Genomic DNA, 16,101 nt, shown 5'->3' on the forward strand with positions numbered 1-16,101 from the left:
ATCCCTGAGATATAAGATTGAAAACTGATTGGTTGGTTGGCTGGCCACTGACCAGTCCTTCAGTCTATCTATCCACCCACCCATCCATCTCTGTCTTTGTCTCTGATTTGATGCTTCCAGTTTGAGGCTGCTTACTGGCTTGTTTTTTTCATCCCTGTGTCTTTACTAATTGATTAAACTTTGTCACCACAACTCAACACTATCATGGTGTCATGCTAGATGCTTGCCCTGGCAAAACACCATTTGTCTGGCGTAAGGAACCAGCACGACACCATGAGTTTATCAGAGAAGGTGGGGGGAGGGAGTTGTTCCTACACGCCAACTTATTGCTCACCTACTTACAAGAACCTTGTCCAACTAACCTCACTCTCTGGAAAACAACTAGAGAAACACTCTAGGGGTTTGGAGGGGGAGGGAGTTCAGATCTCTATGGCTTCCTCCCCTGTAGGAATTCCAAGCTAACCAGCCTCTTAACTCTACCTCCACTTTGGCTACAGATGCCGCTATGCCATTGTAATTTTAAGATTATCCAAGAATACCGAGTTACTTTTAGCAAGTTCATTCGTAGACCGTAATCACCACCTTGGAAAAACTACTGAAGGCACACAAGAGCTAATCCAGTTAAGAAGCAATAGTACTTTACGCTTTCATTTTTAATGTCTTTGTGAAGAGAGGGTGCAGGTTCCTTACTCATCCACTCTAGAGGAATGATTGGTTTTAATCACTTAGGAGGAGGCAGGCATGAAATGTTAAACAGATGAACAGGTCCCCAAAGATTGATAAGGAGAGGTACCATGGCTGTGTTATGCAGAAAAACTAGTGTATCTGGAAGGGTAACCTCCTGGAGTGGAGATGTTAAGGCAGAGTTTCGAAAGTGTAGTCAGGAAACTTATTCAGAAAGTTATAGTGCAAAGAATATTCTTTCTGTGCCAACTCAGGAAGCTCAAACTGCCCAAGGAACTGCTGATACAGTTCTACAGAGGAATTATTGAGCCTGTCATCTGCACCTCTATGACTGTCTGGTTTGGTTCTGCAACCCAACAATACAGACACAGACTTCAAAGGATAATTAGAACTGCAGAAAAAACAATGGCTACCAATCTGCCTTCCATTGAGGACCTGTATACTGCACGAGTCAAAAAGAGGGCTGTGAAAATATCTACAGACACCCTCACATCCTGGACATAAACTGTTCCAACTCCCACCCTCAAAACGACGCTATAGAGCACTGCACACCAGAATAACTAGACACAACAACAGTTTTTTCCTGAACGCCATCACTCTGCTAAACAAATAATTCCCTCAGCACTGTCAAACTATTTACTAAATTTGCTCTACTATTAATCTTCTCATCGTTCCCATCACCCATCTCCTTCCACTTATGACTGTATGACTGTAACTTTGTTGCTTGTATCCTTACGATTTATATTGATATTGTTTCCTGAATGCTTATTTGTACCCTATGACTATCATTAAGTGTTGTACCTTATGATTCTTGATGAACATATCTTTTCTTTTATGTACACTGAGAGCATATGCACCAAGACAAATTCCTTGTGTGTCCAATCACACTTGACCAATAAAAAAAATCCTATTCTGTTCTGTTCTGTTCTGCTCTGTTCTACAGAAAGTTCTACAAACCACAAGAAGTAACTACAAGGGGACGACTTGCAGAGAGCACAGTCTTATGCTTAAACATTTGCATGTAACCAACCATTCATGCGGTCAGAGTGTTAAAGAAAGCACAGGTAAGGAATCTCACCTGTGTTAGGGAACAAAAGATGCAGTTCAGAAGGAAGGAGAATCCAGTTTCATTCTTTACTTCACAAAGTTATACTACTATACTACAGTAGGAAAACTGGTTTTTTTAAAATTCTTTTCTCCCAAAAGAATTTATGCTGGAAGACTGGCCTACATTTATGGAGAACTTTTTAAGGGAGGCAGTTGAGTTATCTCTGCCCAATCTTCCTTTTGGGTAAGGTGATAGGAGGACGTTGTTTTAAATTCAGAATCGCTTTCCCTTTTTTTTTTTTTTTTTTTTGTTTACATTTATATCCCGCCCTTCTCGAAGACTCAGGGCGGCTTACAGTGTATAAGGCAATAGTCTCATTCTATTTGTATATTTTTTACAAAGTCAACTTATTGCCCCCCCCCCAACAATCTGGGTCCTCATTTTACCTACCTTATAAAGGATGGAAGGCTGAGTCAACCTTGGGCCGGGCTTGAACCTGCAGTAATTGCAGGCTCTGTGTTCTAATAACAGGCTTCTTTACCAGCCTGAGCTATCCCGGTCCTTTTTAACATTTCTGTTTTGTTTTTCTTCCTTCCAGTCAATTTTTAACTCCACAGTTGTTTTTTTTTAAATTTGTGACTGCCTGGACTAACCTTTGCAGTTTTCTTGGCAACTTTAGGAAGTGGTTTGCCATTGCCAGCTTCCTAGGGCTGAGAGAAAGAGACTGGCCCAAAGTCACTCAGCCAGTTTCGTTACTAAGGTGGGTCTGGAACTTACCTTCTCCCATTTTCTGACCTGATATCTTAACCACATTAAACTTGCTCTATGCGGTTAGTGCTAGCAACATTTGAAGATTCCTCTTAGGTTGCTTAGATCAGGGATCTCCAGCCTTGGCAACTTTAAGACTTGTGGACTTCAATTCCCAGAGTTTCTCAGCCAGCAAAGCTCTGGGAACTCTGGGAGTTGAAGGCCACAAAGTTGCCATGGTTGGAGACCCCTGGTTTAGGTGACTTCCATATCACTCCCAAATATACTTACATTATTTATTGAGCCTACTTATATCACAATGAGAATTGTAATATATGCCCTTAGAAGACTTCACTAGAATAGAATACGGAATAAAGGAGTTGGAAGGGACCTTGGAGGTCTTCTAGTCTAATCCTCATTCAAACAGGAAACCCTGTATCAGAGGTGGGTTTCAGCAGGTTCTGACCAGTTCTGGAGAACCGGTAGCGGAAGCTATGAGTAGTTCGGAGAACCGGTAGTAAAAATTCTAACTGGCCCCACCCCCATCTATTCTCTGCTTCCCAAGTCCCAGTTGATTGGGGGAAATGGGGATTTTGCAGTATCCTTCCCCTGGATTGGGAAGGAAATGGAGATTTTACAGCATCCTTCCCCTGCCACACCCACCAAGCTACACCCACAGAACCGGTAGTAAAAAAAATTGAAACCCACCACTGCCCTGTATCATTCAAGACACCAATTTAATGCAAATAATACAGGTCCAAACCATGGATTTCTTTATTAAGAAGAGGTGGGGGAGGGGAACCTACCATGGAGATCATGTATGCTTTGCGCTTAAATAGGGAGATATGAAATTCCAGGATTTCAAAGCACAGATTCACTTCAGTCAGCAGTTCGGCAAGGCAGTTTAAACGCTGTATCAAAGCAACAGGCATTCTGCACTTCTGCTAAAGTTCTAAAGTTGAGACTTCCCGGCAGTTGTAACATATTCAAATTACAGAATTAGTGCAACCTTCATTTCCCTTGCAAATTCATTCTGCCTAAAGGAAGGCACCATGTTAGCTGTGTCTACAACCTGCATAGGCATGTATACAATGCCAATAAGTCTGAAGGTTGTAACAGCAACTGGGGGAAAAAACCAATTATTTATTTTTGTTTTGTATTTATTTTTGCTAAAATTAGGGTCCAATCTACTTGTCTGGCTTGGAGCCACAAACATGACTCTGTAGAATCCAAACCCAGAACCCAGAAGAAATAATCAAGCCTTACTGCAGTGAGTTATTAGGTAGTATCTTTCAAGAAGAGACTGGACTGTAACAGTAACATAGTTGGAAAGGACCTTGGAGGTCATCTAGTCCAACCCCCTGCTCATGCAGGAGATCTGTACTAGGGATTTGAACCACCAAATTGCCGACCTTTCTGATTGACAAACTCAGTGTCTTAGCCACTGAGCCACCTAGACAGACTGCCATCTGTCAAAAAATGGTGTAGGGTCTGCTTGGGCAGAGGGTTGGACTAGATGACCTGCAAGATCCCGTCCAACTCTGTTAATCTGTATCTACTGTCGGGGCTCTGCTCCAAAAGAATAGTGAAAAATGCACCCCTGTAGACAAAGAGATGCACTTCTACTTAAAACCTTTTAGACAGGAGGAGAAACTGACGCCCACACTCATATTCATAAGTAATAACATAATAGATTTCAAGTTGCTTCTGCCCTTCTGCTACCAACAGAGAACAATTGTCTTAGTTAGAAGAAGCATCTGCACCTTGAGATTCAGGAGCTGCTATGGAAATGTTCACAGTGGCCACAGGCTACCGTGAGCGACAAGGACACATTCTTTATGTCTTACATTTGTCTATTAAACAGTCACATTCAAGTGAAAACTAATGTCCCCCCCCCCCACAACTGAAAAACCTATAGGCTGGGCTGAGGAACCATGGCCCTTTGTTGTAAATGTTGTACCTTGATGAACGTATCTTTTCTTTTATGTACACTGAGAGCATATGCACCAAGACAAATTCCTTGTGTGTCCAATCACACTTGGCCAATAAAAAATTCTATTCTATTCTATTCTATTCTTTTATGACTTGTGGACGTCAACCGGGGGTGGGCTGCTGGGGGTTCGCAGAGGTTCGAGAGAACCTCTAGTTAAGATTCCATGCAGTTCGAAGAACCCTCAAATCCCACTCCTGGCTGGCCCCGCACCACCCAACCCTCCCTTCCCCTCCCAGGAGTACCCATGTGGCCAGTTTTAGATGCAGGTAAGTGCAGGGCGTGAGCAGAGGCTCCGGGAGGGTGAAAAACAGGCCTACAAGAAGTTCGGGAAAGCCAGAAATAGGCCCGTTTCTGGCCTCCAGAGGGCCTTCGTAGCAGGGATGAAATCCAGCAGGTTCTGACAGGTTCAGGAGAACTGGTAGTGGAAATTTTAAGCAGTTCGGAGAACCGGCAAATGCCCCAGAGTGAGGTGGGAATGGGGATTTTGCAGGATCCTTCCCCTGCCATCCCCACCAAGCCATGCACACAAAACCGGTAGTAAAAAAAAAATGGATTTAACCACTGCTTTGGAGCCCAGGGGGAGGCCGTTTTTGCCTTCCCGGAGGCTCAAGGAAAGCCTCCAGAGCTTGGGGAGGACAAAAACACACACACACCCTTGCCATGGTGCAGGAGGCTGACTAGGCCACGCCCACCCAGCAACCGGGCAGAGAACCCCTTGCTAAAATTTTTGAAGCCCGCCCCTGACTTCAACTCCCGGAGTTGATGTCCACAAGTCGTAAAAGGGCCGAGCTTCCCCACCCCTGCTGTAGGCCAATAGTTCTCAACCTTGAACAACTTGAAGGAGTGAGGTCTTCAAGACTCCCAGAATTCTCCAGCCAACCATGGAGGCTGTGAATTTCTGAGAGCTGGAGTCCACACTTCTTCAAGTTCCGAAGGCAGAGAAACACTGTTCTAGGCAGTATTTTTTCCCATAGTGATTAGAAGAGACAGGAAGTCTCCACCGGTTTGAATGCGGCAGCATTGTCTGCATGATATTGCTTATGTATGAGAGATGAGTCTTGATTATTTCTGATTTGTGTGCAGTATCCATTAAATTGCCATCACTCTGCCTGCTAAGTAACTACTCTAGTGAAGTGGGCCCTTGATTTCCCCATGAAGGGGCGTGCATAAGAGCACCAGTGTGCCTACCGTCCCTGTCCTAATTTTCCCTTTAATTGTATTCATTTTATGCATTCAATTCATGCTTATACTTATATATATTATCTAATACGTACTCAACAAAATAAATAAATAAAAATAAAATAAATAAATGATGGAATTCCTGCTTCATTCTATTGGTCAGCTCCTGGGCTTTTAAGGGGAAAGATGGAGTGGAGATTTTATAGCTCTTTCTCATTGGAACTGTTTTTTCCCTTCCTTTTCTTTTGCAGAGAACCAGGTGTGAAATTAGGATGGGGATAAGAAGGTGGACGCAATTTATTCTGTTTTCCTTTTTTTCATGGAGTGGGACTGAGATTTGGATTGCCGCTGGGTCTACAGCAGTATGTAACAGTAACAGTTGGAAGGCACTTTGGAGGTCCTCTAGTCCAGGGGTCTCCAACCTTGGCAACTTTAAGACTTGTGGACTTCAACTCCCAGAATTCCACAGCCAGCTTTGCGTCCTTCCTAACTATTTGTTGTCTTGTTTGAATGATGTGAAAGCAGGTTTGTTTATTGATGGATGACTAGTCTTAATGCCATGCTTCCAGGAATTATTTATTTTTATTTTATTTATTTATTTTGTCAAACACAACAGTATATATAAGTATAAGCATGAAATAACCATACGAATTGGATACAATCAAAGGGAACATTAGGACAGGAACGGTAGGCACACTGGTGCTCTTATGCACGCCCCTTACAGACCTCTTAGGAATGGGGTGAGGTCAATAGTGGATAGTCTTTGGTTAAAGCTTTGGGGATTTTGGGAAGAGACCACAGAGTCAGGTAGTGCATTCCAGGCATTAACAACTGTGTTACTGAAATCATATTTTCTGCAATCAAGATTGGAGCAGTTCACATTAAGTTTAAATCTATTGTGTGCTCGTGTATTGTTGCGTATTATTATTGTATTGTGTATTCCCTAGAATGTTTGGGTTTAGCTCAGTCTAGGATGCTCGCAGTTTCCCGGTTACAACCATGGTTGAGTCTGTCCATGTGTTGTGAGATTAAGGCGTTGACTGCTAGCTGGTGTTCATGGATGTGCTCTGCTAGTCTTTTGACTATCTGTCCTGTGTAGAGGCTGTTACAGTCCTTACACTGTATGTTGGAGATGAGTTCTGGCTTTTCATTCTTGGACAACTAGATCTTTTGGTTTGCTTGAGATGTTTTGAAGGGAAGAGGGTTTTTTTGATAGTCTATATTTCATTTTTCTGGGATTCTGGGTTGTTAGAGTGCATTTATACTTATTTAACTAGGGGAGTTTGGGTTGTTGCCAGTGGTGGGATTCAATTTTTTTACTACCGGTTCTGTGGCCATGGCTTGGTGGGTGTGGCAGAGGAAGGATATTGCAAAATCTCCATTCCCACCCCACTCCAGGGAAAGGATACTGCAAAATCCTCTATCCCTCCCCACTCCTGGGGGAAGGATATTGCAAAATCTCCATTCCCTCCCCACTCTAGGGGAAGGATACTATAAAATCTCCATTCCCACCCCACTCCAGGGGAAGGATACTGTAAAATCTCCATTTCCTCCTGATCAGCTGGGACTCAGGAGGCAGAGAATAGATGAGGGCGGGGCCAGTCGGAGGTGGTATTTGCCGGTTCTCTGAGCTACTCAAAATTTCCACTACCGGTTCTTCAGAACTGGTCAGAACCTTCTGAAACCCACCTCTGGTTGTTGCTTTGCTAATGGAACATTTGGTAAATGAGCATTGTTTTTCGATAGACTTGCATTGCCCAAACCATCTGAAGTGCTCCAAACCATCTTAAGAAAACCAAAAGACTCAACAGACTGCACAGTTCAGTCCTGAGCTACATCCCCTTTTATTGGGATGATGAAGATGATGGTGAAGATGATGATGATATAACATTATCCATCCAGTCGTGTCGACTCTTGACAATTCTGTGGGCCAAATCTTTCCACATTTTCCAGTCTTGCATTACATATTGGGATGGTATACACACACAAGACCATAAGAAAGGCTGAGCGTCAAAGAATTGTGGCCTTTGAACTCTGGTGCTGGAGAAGACTCCTGCCAGTCCCTTGAACTTCAAGGCAATCAAACCAGTCAGTCCTAGAGGAGATCAACCCTGACTGCTCTTTAGAAGGCCAGATCCTGAAGATGAAACTCAAATAGTTTGGCCACCTAATGAGAAGGAAGGACTCCCTGGAGAAGAGCCTAATGCTGGGAACGATTGAGGGCACAAGAAGAAAGGGACAACAGAGAATTAAGTGGCTGGATAGAGTCACTGAAGCAGTCGGCGTAAGCTTAAATGGACTCCAGAGGATGGTAGAGGACAGGAAGGCCTGGAGGAATGTTGTCCATAGGGTCACGATGGGTCAGACATGACTTTGCAACTAACACCACAACACACACAAAAGGAATTACGAACATCAGAAAACCTACCATTTGATCCCAGGCTACACTTAACACTGCCATACTTACTGATAGAATTTCAGACGTTCTGCTAGACTTTTGCAATATTTTTCTAATCTCATTTTAGCGTCATCTAGCATATTCTGCAACCTGGCTATGAAGAAAATTGCACGTGAGGACAGCAGTCCAGTAAGAGAGTCCTGGACAAGTCGTGCAGAATGTGCAGAAGGAAATCTCAGCATTGTTCCCTGCTCTTCAGCATCTTTTCTGCTCAGGATACGCATCTCATTCTGTCTCATTATAGGGCCAGACCTGCAAGGATGCTAACGTTTACATTGCTTTTGATTGAGTTAATTTATTTATTAGATGTCTTTCCCTCCTATCTCGCTACAAGTTCCTCAGCATTCTTCAAAAGGAGTCAATCATTCACCTTCCAAAATCTCTCACTTTTCAAGACCAACTGAAATGAATTATCTGAAACAGAACAATTAGGAAAGCTGCTTTCCAGATGCTCCTTCCATAGATGATAACCTCCATGTCTCATTCTGGTTTGTTCTCTCCTTTAAAAAAAAATCAACCAAATGTTTCCAGATAAAGATCTTTCTGGATCTTTCAGGAAATTTACATCTGGGTCTCCTTAATGCTTCTACAAATACGAGATCCACAAATATGTCTCCAGGTCCTGTTTGCAGGCAGCTGAGAAGCATCTGGATGGATAGAATAGAATAGAATAGAATAGAATAGAATAGAATAGAATAGAATAGAATAGAATAGAATAGAATAGAATAGAATAGAATTTTTATTGGCCAAGTGTGATTGGACACACAAGGAATTTGTCTTGGTGCATATGCTCTCAGTGTACATAAAAGAAAAGATACGTTCATCAAGGTACAACATTTACAACACAATTGATGGTCAATATATCAATATAAATCATAAGGATTGCCAGCGTCAAAGTTACAGTCATACAGTCATAAGTGGAAAGAGATTGGTGATGGGAACTATGAGAAGATTAATAGCCGCTGTGAGAAACAGAATGCTAGGCTGAAATGGATCTTGTCCTGAACATATGTCATATTCCTTCTCCTTGTTCTATCTATGACCATGATACAAAAAGAGCTGAGATAATGCTGACTTTCTATCCTGTTTTCTCATGGAAATTCTCCCAAGCTTTGCAGACATTACAAATGTGGAGACATGGCATCATTTCCCTGCCCTGCCCCCAATCTCTGGTATTCCAACTGCTGTAATCTGCTGATTTATTCCAAAAAAGCAGACATCTTTGGAGAAAAGGAAGTGCCCCTTCAGGAAAATCCCGGTGTAACCAACTGGAATGTTGCCATGATTTTACTTTGAACAACAATCTAAAACGTAGATTTTGGGAAAAACGACAGGATCTTTTTGTCAAAATAAGCAAGCAAGCCTATGCAATGTCCTCCAGTTTTTGACATTAATTCCGAGCACATATGCACCAGGGGTGGGTTCTACTTACTTTTACTACCGGTTCACAGCGGGATCGCACACACTTACTTTGCTCGCACACCCGCACTTCCTTCTGCGCATGTGCAGAAGCTTCCTGATGACGTTGGAGTCAGTGGGTGGGGCCTCCCCCCCCCCCAGTTTTACTACCGGTTCAGAAGAACTGATCTGAACCAGGTCATTTTCCCAACCTTGGAAGAATGGAAAGCCGAGTCAACCTTGAGCCCCCATCAGGATCGAACTCCAGACTGTGAGCAGAGTTTGCCTGCAATACTGCATTCTAACCACTTCACCACCAGGGCTCCTGGCCTTATCATAGACTTCTAAGACTATAATAATGGTCTTATAACAAACTTGTAATTGCTCTAATCCGTTTAAAACAGAAATAAACAGCAACAATAAGCACAAGTTACTGAACTTGTTCTATACACACGCACACAACCTCTCAAATGCATGCAGGGATCCTTTATCATAGACTTCTAAAACCATAATAATGGCCTTACAGTACACTTCATTTGTAATTGATCTAACACGTTTAATGCAGAAATAAATAGAAACAATAAACACAAGTTACTAGAAGGAACTACAATTACACACACACACACACACACACACACACACACACACACACACCCCAGGGGTTAAATCCAGCAGGTTCTGACAGGTTCTGGAGAACTGGTAGTGGAAATTTTGGGCAGTTTGGAGAACCGGTAGTGCAAATTTTGAGTAGTTTGGAGAACCGGCAAATACCACCTCTGGCTGGCCTCAGAGTGGGATGGGAATGGAGATTTTGCAATATCCTTCCCCTGCCACAACCATCAAGCCACACCATGCTCACCAAACCATGCCCACAGAACTGGTAGTAAAAAAATTTGGATTTCACCACTGATACACACACACAACCTCTCAAATACCTCCAATGATCCTTTGCAGACTCACTTTCAAATAAAATTAACCAGACTGTCTCTCCTCTATAACTACACAGAGGTGATGATATCTGCTAGATAAGCTACATGCATCAGTATGCAGGTGGAGAGCAAGGTGACTGAAGAAAAAATTCTAGCTCAGCCCTTCCTTTCTAGCTTTGCACTGTATAGCATGAATTTCGTCTACATGGGACCACTGTTCTTATTACTGATCATATGGCACATTCCTATCACATTTTGGGTTTTTTTTTTTTAAAAAAAACACCCACAAGAGATGCAAACCCAAAATATAAAATCCAAAATGTTATAAACGTATGTCTAGATCACAGATATATATATATTTTGCTTCATTTGTCCCTCAGCAAAGTCTATGGAGATTCTCAATCATCCAGGTATCTCCAAGTTTTTTTTCAAAAGGCAACTGAACGTTCCTTTTTTCCCTTGAAGAAATTTTATGAAGTGAAGTTGCTTCTTGAATGAGAAAAAAAAAAACACCAAAAACAACAACAGCAACAACAACAACCCCAAAGGAAGTCCAGTTGCCTTTCGAAAAAACACCTTTGGGACATCTTCTACAAATGCTTTAGTTAAGTTTACTTTATTGTCATTGCACCTCGTACAACAAAATGAAACGCCATCTTCAGTGTACAATTATAACTATAAAAATAAAACACAAGCACACATCCTCCACATTCTATACAATTGAATTGAATTGAATACTATACAGTAGAATTCAATATAGTGAATATATAAAGGTAAACTAAAGGTTCCCCTCTCACATATGTGCTAGTCGTTCCTGACACTAGAGGGCAGTGCTCATCTCCGTTTCAAAACCGAGTGCTCACCTCCTTTCAAAGAGCCACCACTGTCCGAAGACCGTGGTCATGTGGCCAGCATGCATGACTCAACGCCAAAGTCACACGGAACGCTGTTACCTTCCCACCAAAGGTGGCCCCTATTTTTCTACTTGCATTTTTTACATGCTTTCGAACTGCTAGGTTGGCAGAAGCTGGGACAAGTGATGGGAGCTCACCCCATTACACGGTGCTAGGGATTCAAACCACTGAACTGCCGACCATTGAACCACTGCATCCCTATTCAATAATTCAATAATTCAATAATTCAATAATTCAATATAGCAGATGTGACCACTGTCTACCATGTGGCAGAACTTGGCCTCCTTCTCCTCTTGGTAAAAAAAAATAACCACTGAGTGTCCCCATTTAGTATTTCTATGGAACACCATCCTGTATTCTATACCAGGGGTCTCCAACCTTGGTAAGTTTAAGCCTAGAGGACTTCAGCTTTGCTGGCTGGGGCATTCTGGGAGCTGAAGTCCTCTAGGCTTAAAGTTGCCAAGATTGGAGACCCCTGTTCTACACTATGTATTGTAGAATACAAAAATGTATTCTATAATTTTTTAAAAAATAAATAAATAAATCTTGAAACAGGCAGTGGCCATTTCTTCCATGTTGTTACCACTAACACTACATCAATATCAATTCAAGGAACTCTCACCCTGAACACTACTTGCAATCTGAAATAAAACCACCAAAGCACATCAATTGGGTAGAAGAGCCAAAAATAAGAAGAATGGCGGATATATTCAACCCCAATTCTTCTTCATGGCTTGCTGGTTTTTTTTATCCATATAAAAAATTTAATGGGACACTTAAAGCATTCAACCCACACATGAGTCACGTTATTCCCTGCCTACAAAGAGATGGATTTTCAAAGGAAGGTGCCTTAAAATATTTCAGCGTGATCCAAACAATCAGCCGGAGCCAGGGGAAAGGAGTGAAAGAAGCAGGAGTGATCTGTAGTTCTCCCTCTTGTTCCAAGTCAAGTTGATTTCAAGTCAACAAATGCCACTGCCACTCAAAACCGTTCTTTTTTTGGTATGAAGTTATTAACAGGCGTGAACATGCATTCCAGCACCGAATACGAATAGTTGACATTCTCGTAAAAGCTGTACCTTCAATTTCTGCAATTCAGATCATCAAAGTGTTAAAAGAAGGAGAGAGGCAAAAAAAATTCTTACCTCTGTGCTTCACTCCAAAATGTTACAGTACATCTACAGGTGAGCAGTGAGCAACTACGCCGGCTACTTTTTGAGTAGTGCACACTCCTTCTCCGCAGACTCCCAGATTTTTCAGTGACCCACCCATGAAAGTTGCAATTCAGGATTTCTGACTAAGCATAATCCTTGTATTGTGCAAAGTTTGAGGATTCAATTCGAGTGGAATAATACTGATAGCCTTCAAGGCTGCTTATCCCAATATTGTAAAATGAGAAAGAGTCAATGCTTTATGGCACTTTTAATGAGGGAGGTAACGACAACACCGAGAGGAGTCAATTCAGCGGGTTGTAGCTTGAGTTTCTTCCAAACGTAAGGACATCAAATAAGGCAAAACGAGAAAACAGCACAGAACATCAGCATTAGAACTAGAGTACTAGAGCTAAGACTAACATAAATTAGCTAATTAAACTAACACTAGAATTAAGGAGAACTTTCCTGAGAGTAAAAACAATTAACCAATGGAATGGATTGCCTTCAGAAGTTGTGGATGATCCATCACTGGAGGCTTTTAAGAAGGGACCGGATAACCATTTGTCAAGAATGGTGTAGGGCCGTGATGCAGGAGTGAAATGTAAAATTTGTTACTACCAGTTCTGTGGGCGTGGCTTGGTGGTGGTGGTGGGTAATGTGACTGAGTGGGCGTGGCCAACTTTTTTTTTTTTAACTTTTAAAAACATTTTTTCTTCAGCCTCTTCGGCCAAAGAGGTTGCAGAAAAAATGCTTTTAAAGGGTTCTCATGCGTGCATTAGGAAAAAGCTCCTCCTGTTCCTCTGCCACACTACTATCAACCAGTCTCTGGAGGCTCTGGAGTCTGCACCTCACTTCCCAATGGCCCTGGCCTCACCTCAGCTTCATCGCTGTCTGACTCGGTTGCCAGCTCCGTAGGCTGCTGACATACCACAACACGTACATCTAGTTCTTCTCCAGATATAAAACAAATTATTTCTTTGGTGAATTTATTAAACATAGCCTGATTCCTTTTCAGGTTTACTTTTAAGCCAAATTAGAACCCCGTGTGAAAAGAGAGTTGCCAGATATTCAAGCCGGTTTTAGAAAACATCAAGGAACAAGATACATTGGTGCCGAGGTACTCGGGATAACTGAGGAAAATGAAAGAATGTCAAAAAAAAAAAATCAATATACAATGATTATACAGTGAGGCACGTATTCTTTTTGACATTCTTATAATTGATTACACAGTGAAGAGTGGTTAAGGCACCAGCTTAGAAACCAGGAGACTGTGAGTTCTAGTCCAATGGTGGGCTTCTGCCGGTTCAGACCGGTTCGGGCGAACCGGTAATTCCAATGATCAGCTGGCCCTGCCCACCTGCCCCTGCTCTATCCTGTCCTATATTTCCTTCTTTCTTGCTCAGCTGATTCGTGCAGCACAGCTGATTTCAGCATCTCCGCTGTTCTACTTACCGGGGCTGGCTTAGAAGGTAAGCAGCTGAGCTTCAAATTGCTGTATTTTGAACGCTGCGTGCCAGCCAGCGTGTTAGGTGCGTGCGTTAGGCGCGCGCGATCGCGATCACCGAACCAGTTGTTAAACCAGTTGCAGCCCACCATGGTTCTAGTCCCTTGTTAGGCACAAAGCCAACTAGGTGAACTTAGATCTCTCCAAGTTGTCTCCCTCAAGTCCTAGAAAGGAAGCAATAGCAAACCACTTCCAAAACCTTGCCAAGAAAACTGCAGAGACTTGTCCAGGCAGCTGGCAGGAGCCAACACTGTGTCAAAGGCACTAAATAAATAAATGGGAGAAGAAGGGGGGGGGGAAAGGCCTTTGATTGTGTGATTATGTGAATCTGGAGAATGTTTTTAGGAAAAGGAAAATCTCAGAAGATCTCGCTGTCCTCCCAAGGAGCAGAAAACCACAGCCTGAACGATATTTATTTTATTTTATTTTTATTTTATCACAACAGTATACACAAACATAACATGTAAGCAAAAGTACACAACGACTATATTAATTTGATATAATGAAAGAGAACAATAGGACAGGAACGGTAAGCACTTTTGTGCTCTTATGCACGCCCCTTACAGACCTCTTAGGAATGGGATGAGGTCAATAGTAGACAGTTTTTGGTTGAAGCTTTTGGGATTTTGAGAAGAGATGACAAAATGGGCTGCTTTCTGGCAGGATGAATTGGAAAGTGATGTGCTTGGTTTTAAAATTGGGAGACGAAACAGCAGTAATTTAAAGCTAAAGACACTGTTCTGATAGCTGAAAAGGTAAATGATCTGGAAGTTCTAGTATCAAGGAGCGCAATGAAAAAAATGGGACGGATTAAATATAAAGAACACAACCGGTTCAGTGACCAGCTTTAGAACTGACTATATAGTGAATAGCTGCTGTCTTTTAGGATCAACTCAACAGCAAAGGAACCAGCAATCAACAAATACGTTGCAGAATATTTAAGGTTTTATCTTAGAAGAGCTATTCCATGTCTTTATCCTATAAAGGTCAGAATTGTGCAGTCAATGGTTTCCCCCGAAATACTTTATGGAAGAAAAGGTTTTGGTAACTATCTTCAAAGCGCTCCATGGCATAGGGCCGGGTTACTTACGGGACTGTCTGCTGCCACCGATTGCCTCCCACCGACCCGTGCGCTCTCAGAGGGAGGGACTCCTCAGGGTGCCATCAGCCAGGCAGTGCCGGCTGGCGACGCCCAGGGGAAGGGCCTTTTCTGTGGGGGCTCCCACCCTCTGGAACAAACTTCCCCCAGGACGTCGCCAACTTCCTGACCTTCGAACCTTTCGCCGCGAGCTTAAGACACATCTATTTATCTGTGCAGGACTGAACTAGAATTTTAAATTTTAAATTTGGTTTTAACGGGGTTTTATTATCTTATTGTAGTTTTAATATTCGGCCTTATTTAATAAGTTTTTTAAATTGGTGTTTTATTTTGTATTTATATGTATTTTTATTAGGCTGTAAACTGCCCTGAGTCCCTTGGGAGATAGGGCGGTATAAAAATGTGATTAAATAAATAAAATAAATAAATAAATAAAATAAAAAGTTGATGATAAGGGTACCCTGTTTCAGGTTTTCAACTCATATACCCAGTTGCTAGGTAAAAATAACATTTTACTCAGGGCAAATAAACAATTCACTCAAGACAATGGCAGGCAAGGTATCAAAACAGAATCTTTGGAAAGGTTGGCCCGGTGGTTTTGCTTTCAATGGGAACACACAGAAAGTAGTCAACAATCAATCCAAAGTTCAGAAAGCCAAGTCAGGTTTGTGTAAAACAAACATCTTAGCCTTTTCTTCCCTTAAAGAATTCTGCATTACAGAGACTGGAAAAAATTGAATTATCTGGAGTGAAAAAAACACAGTATTAATTAAAATATCACAAAATTATAAATAAGCTTTTAAATTCTGTAGAACCCTTCATCAGACCAGGTGGGAAGTAAAATCAGAGGCAGAAAACAGAGAAAGGACCAGAAAAAGTAAGTCATCCATTTCCTACAACTTGGGACAGCTATTGCTAACCAAATGTAGGTGGAGAGATTTGATACCATGCAATAAGGGTGTTTTTTGAGGAGGCGGGTAATAAAACTGAAAAG

The 16,101-nt window shown here is 42.0% G+C and overlaps 2 protein-coding genes across 2 annotated transcripts in view; both read right to left on the bottom strand.

Annotated features, from left to right (window-relative positions):
• CERS3 (ceramide synthase 3) overlaps positions 1-12,627 on the bottom strand; it is a 64,721-nt gene extending 52,094 nt beyond the window's left edge. The window contains exon 1 of the mRNA XM_058156797.1: positions 12,496-12,627. The gene's annotated coding sequence lies outside the window, so the exon portion shown is untranslated. The remainder of the gene's footprint in view (positions 1-12,495) is intronic.
• Positions 2,139-16,101, bottom strand: part of LOC131184921 (uncharacterized) — a 56,775-nt gene continuing 42,812 nt past the window's right edge. Inside the window, exon 2 of the mRNA XM_058156821.1 lies at positions 2,139-2,178. The gene's annotated coding sequence lies outside the window, so the exon portion shown is untranslated. The remainder of the gene's footprint in view (positions 2,179-16,101) is intronic.

The sequence above is a fragment of the Ahaetulla prasina genome, chromosome 13 (assembly GCF_028640845.1).
Source record: "Ahaetulla prasina isolate Xishuangbanna chromosome 13, ASM2864084v1, whole genome shotgun sequence".
NCBI lineage: Eukaryota > Metazoa > Chordata > Lepidosauria > Squamata > Colubridae > Ahaetulla > Ahaetulla prasina.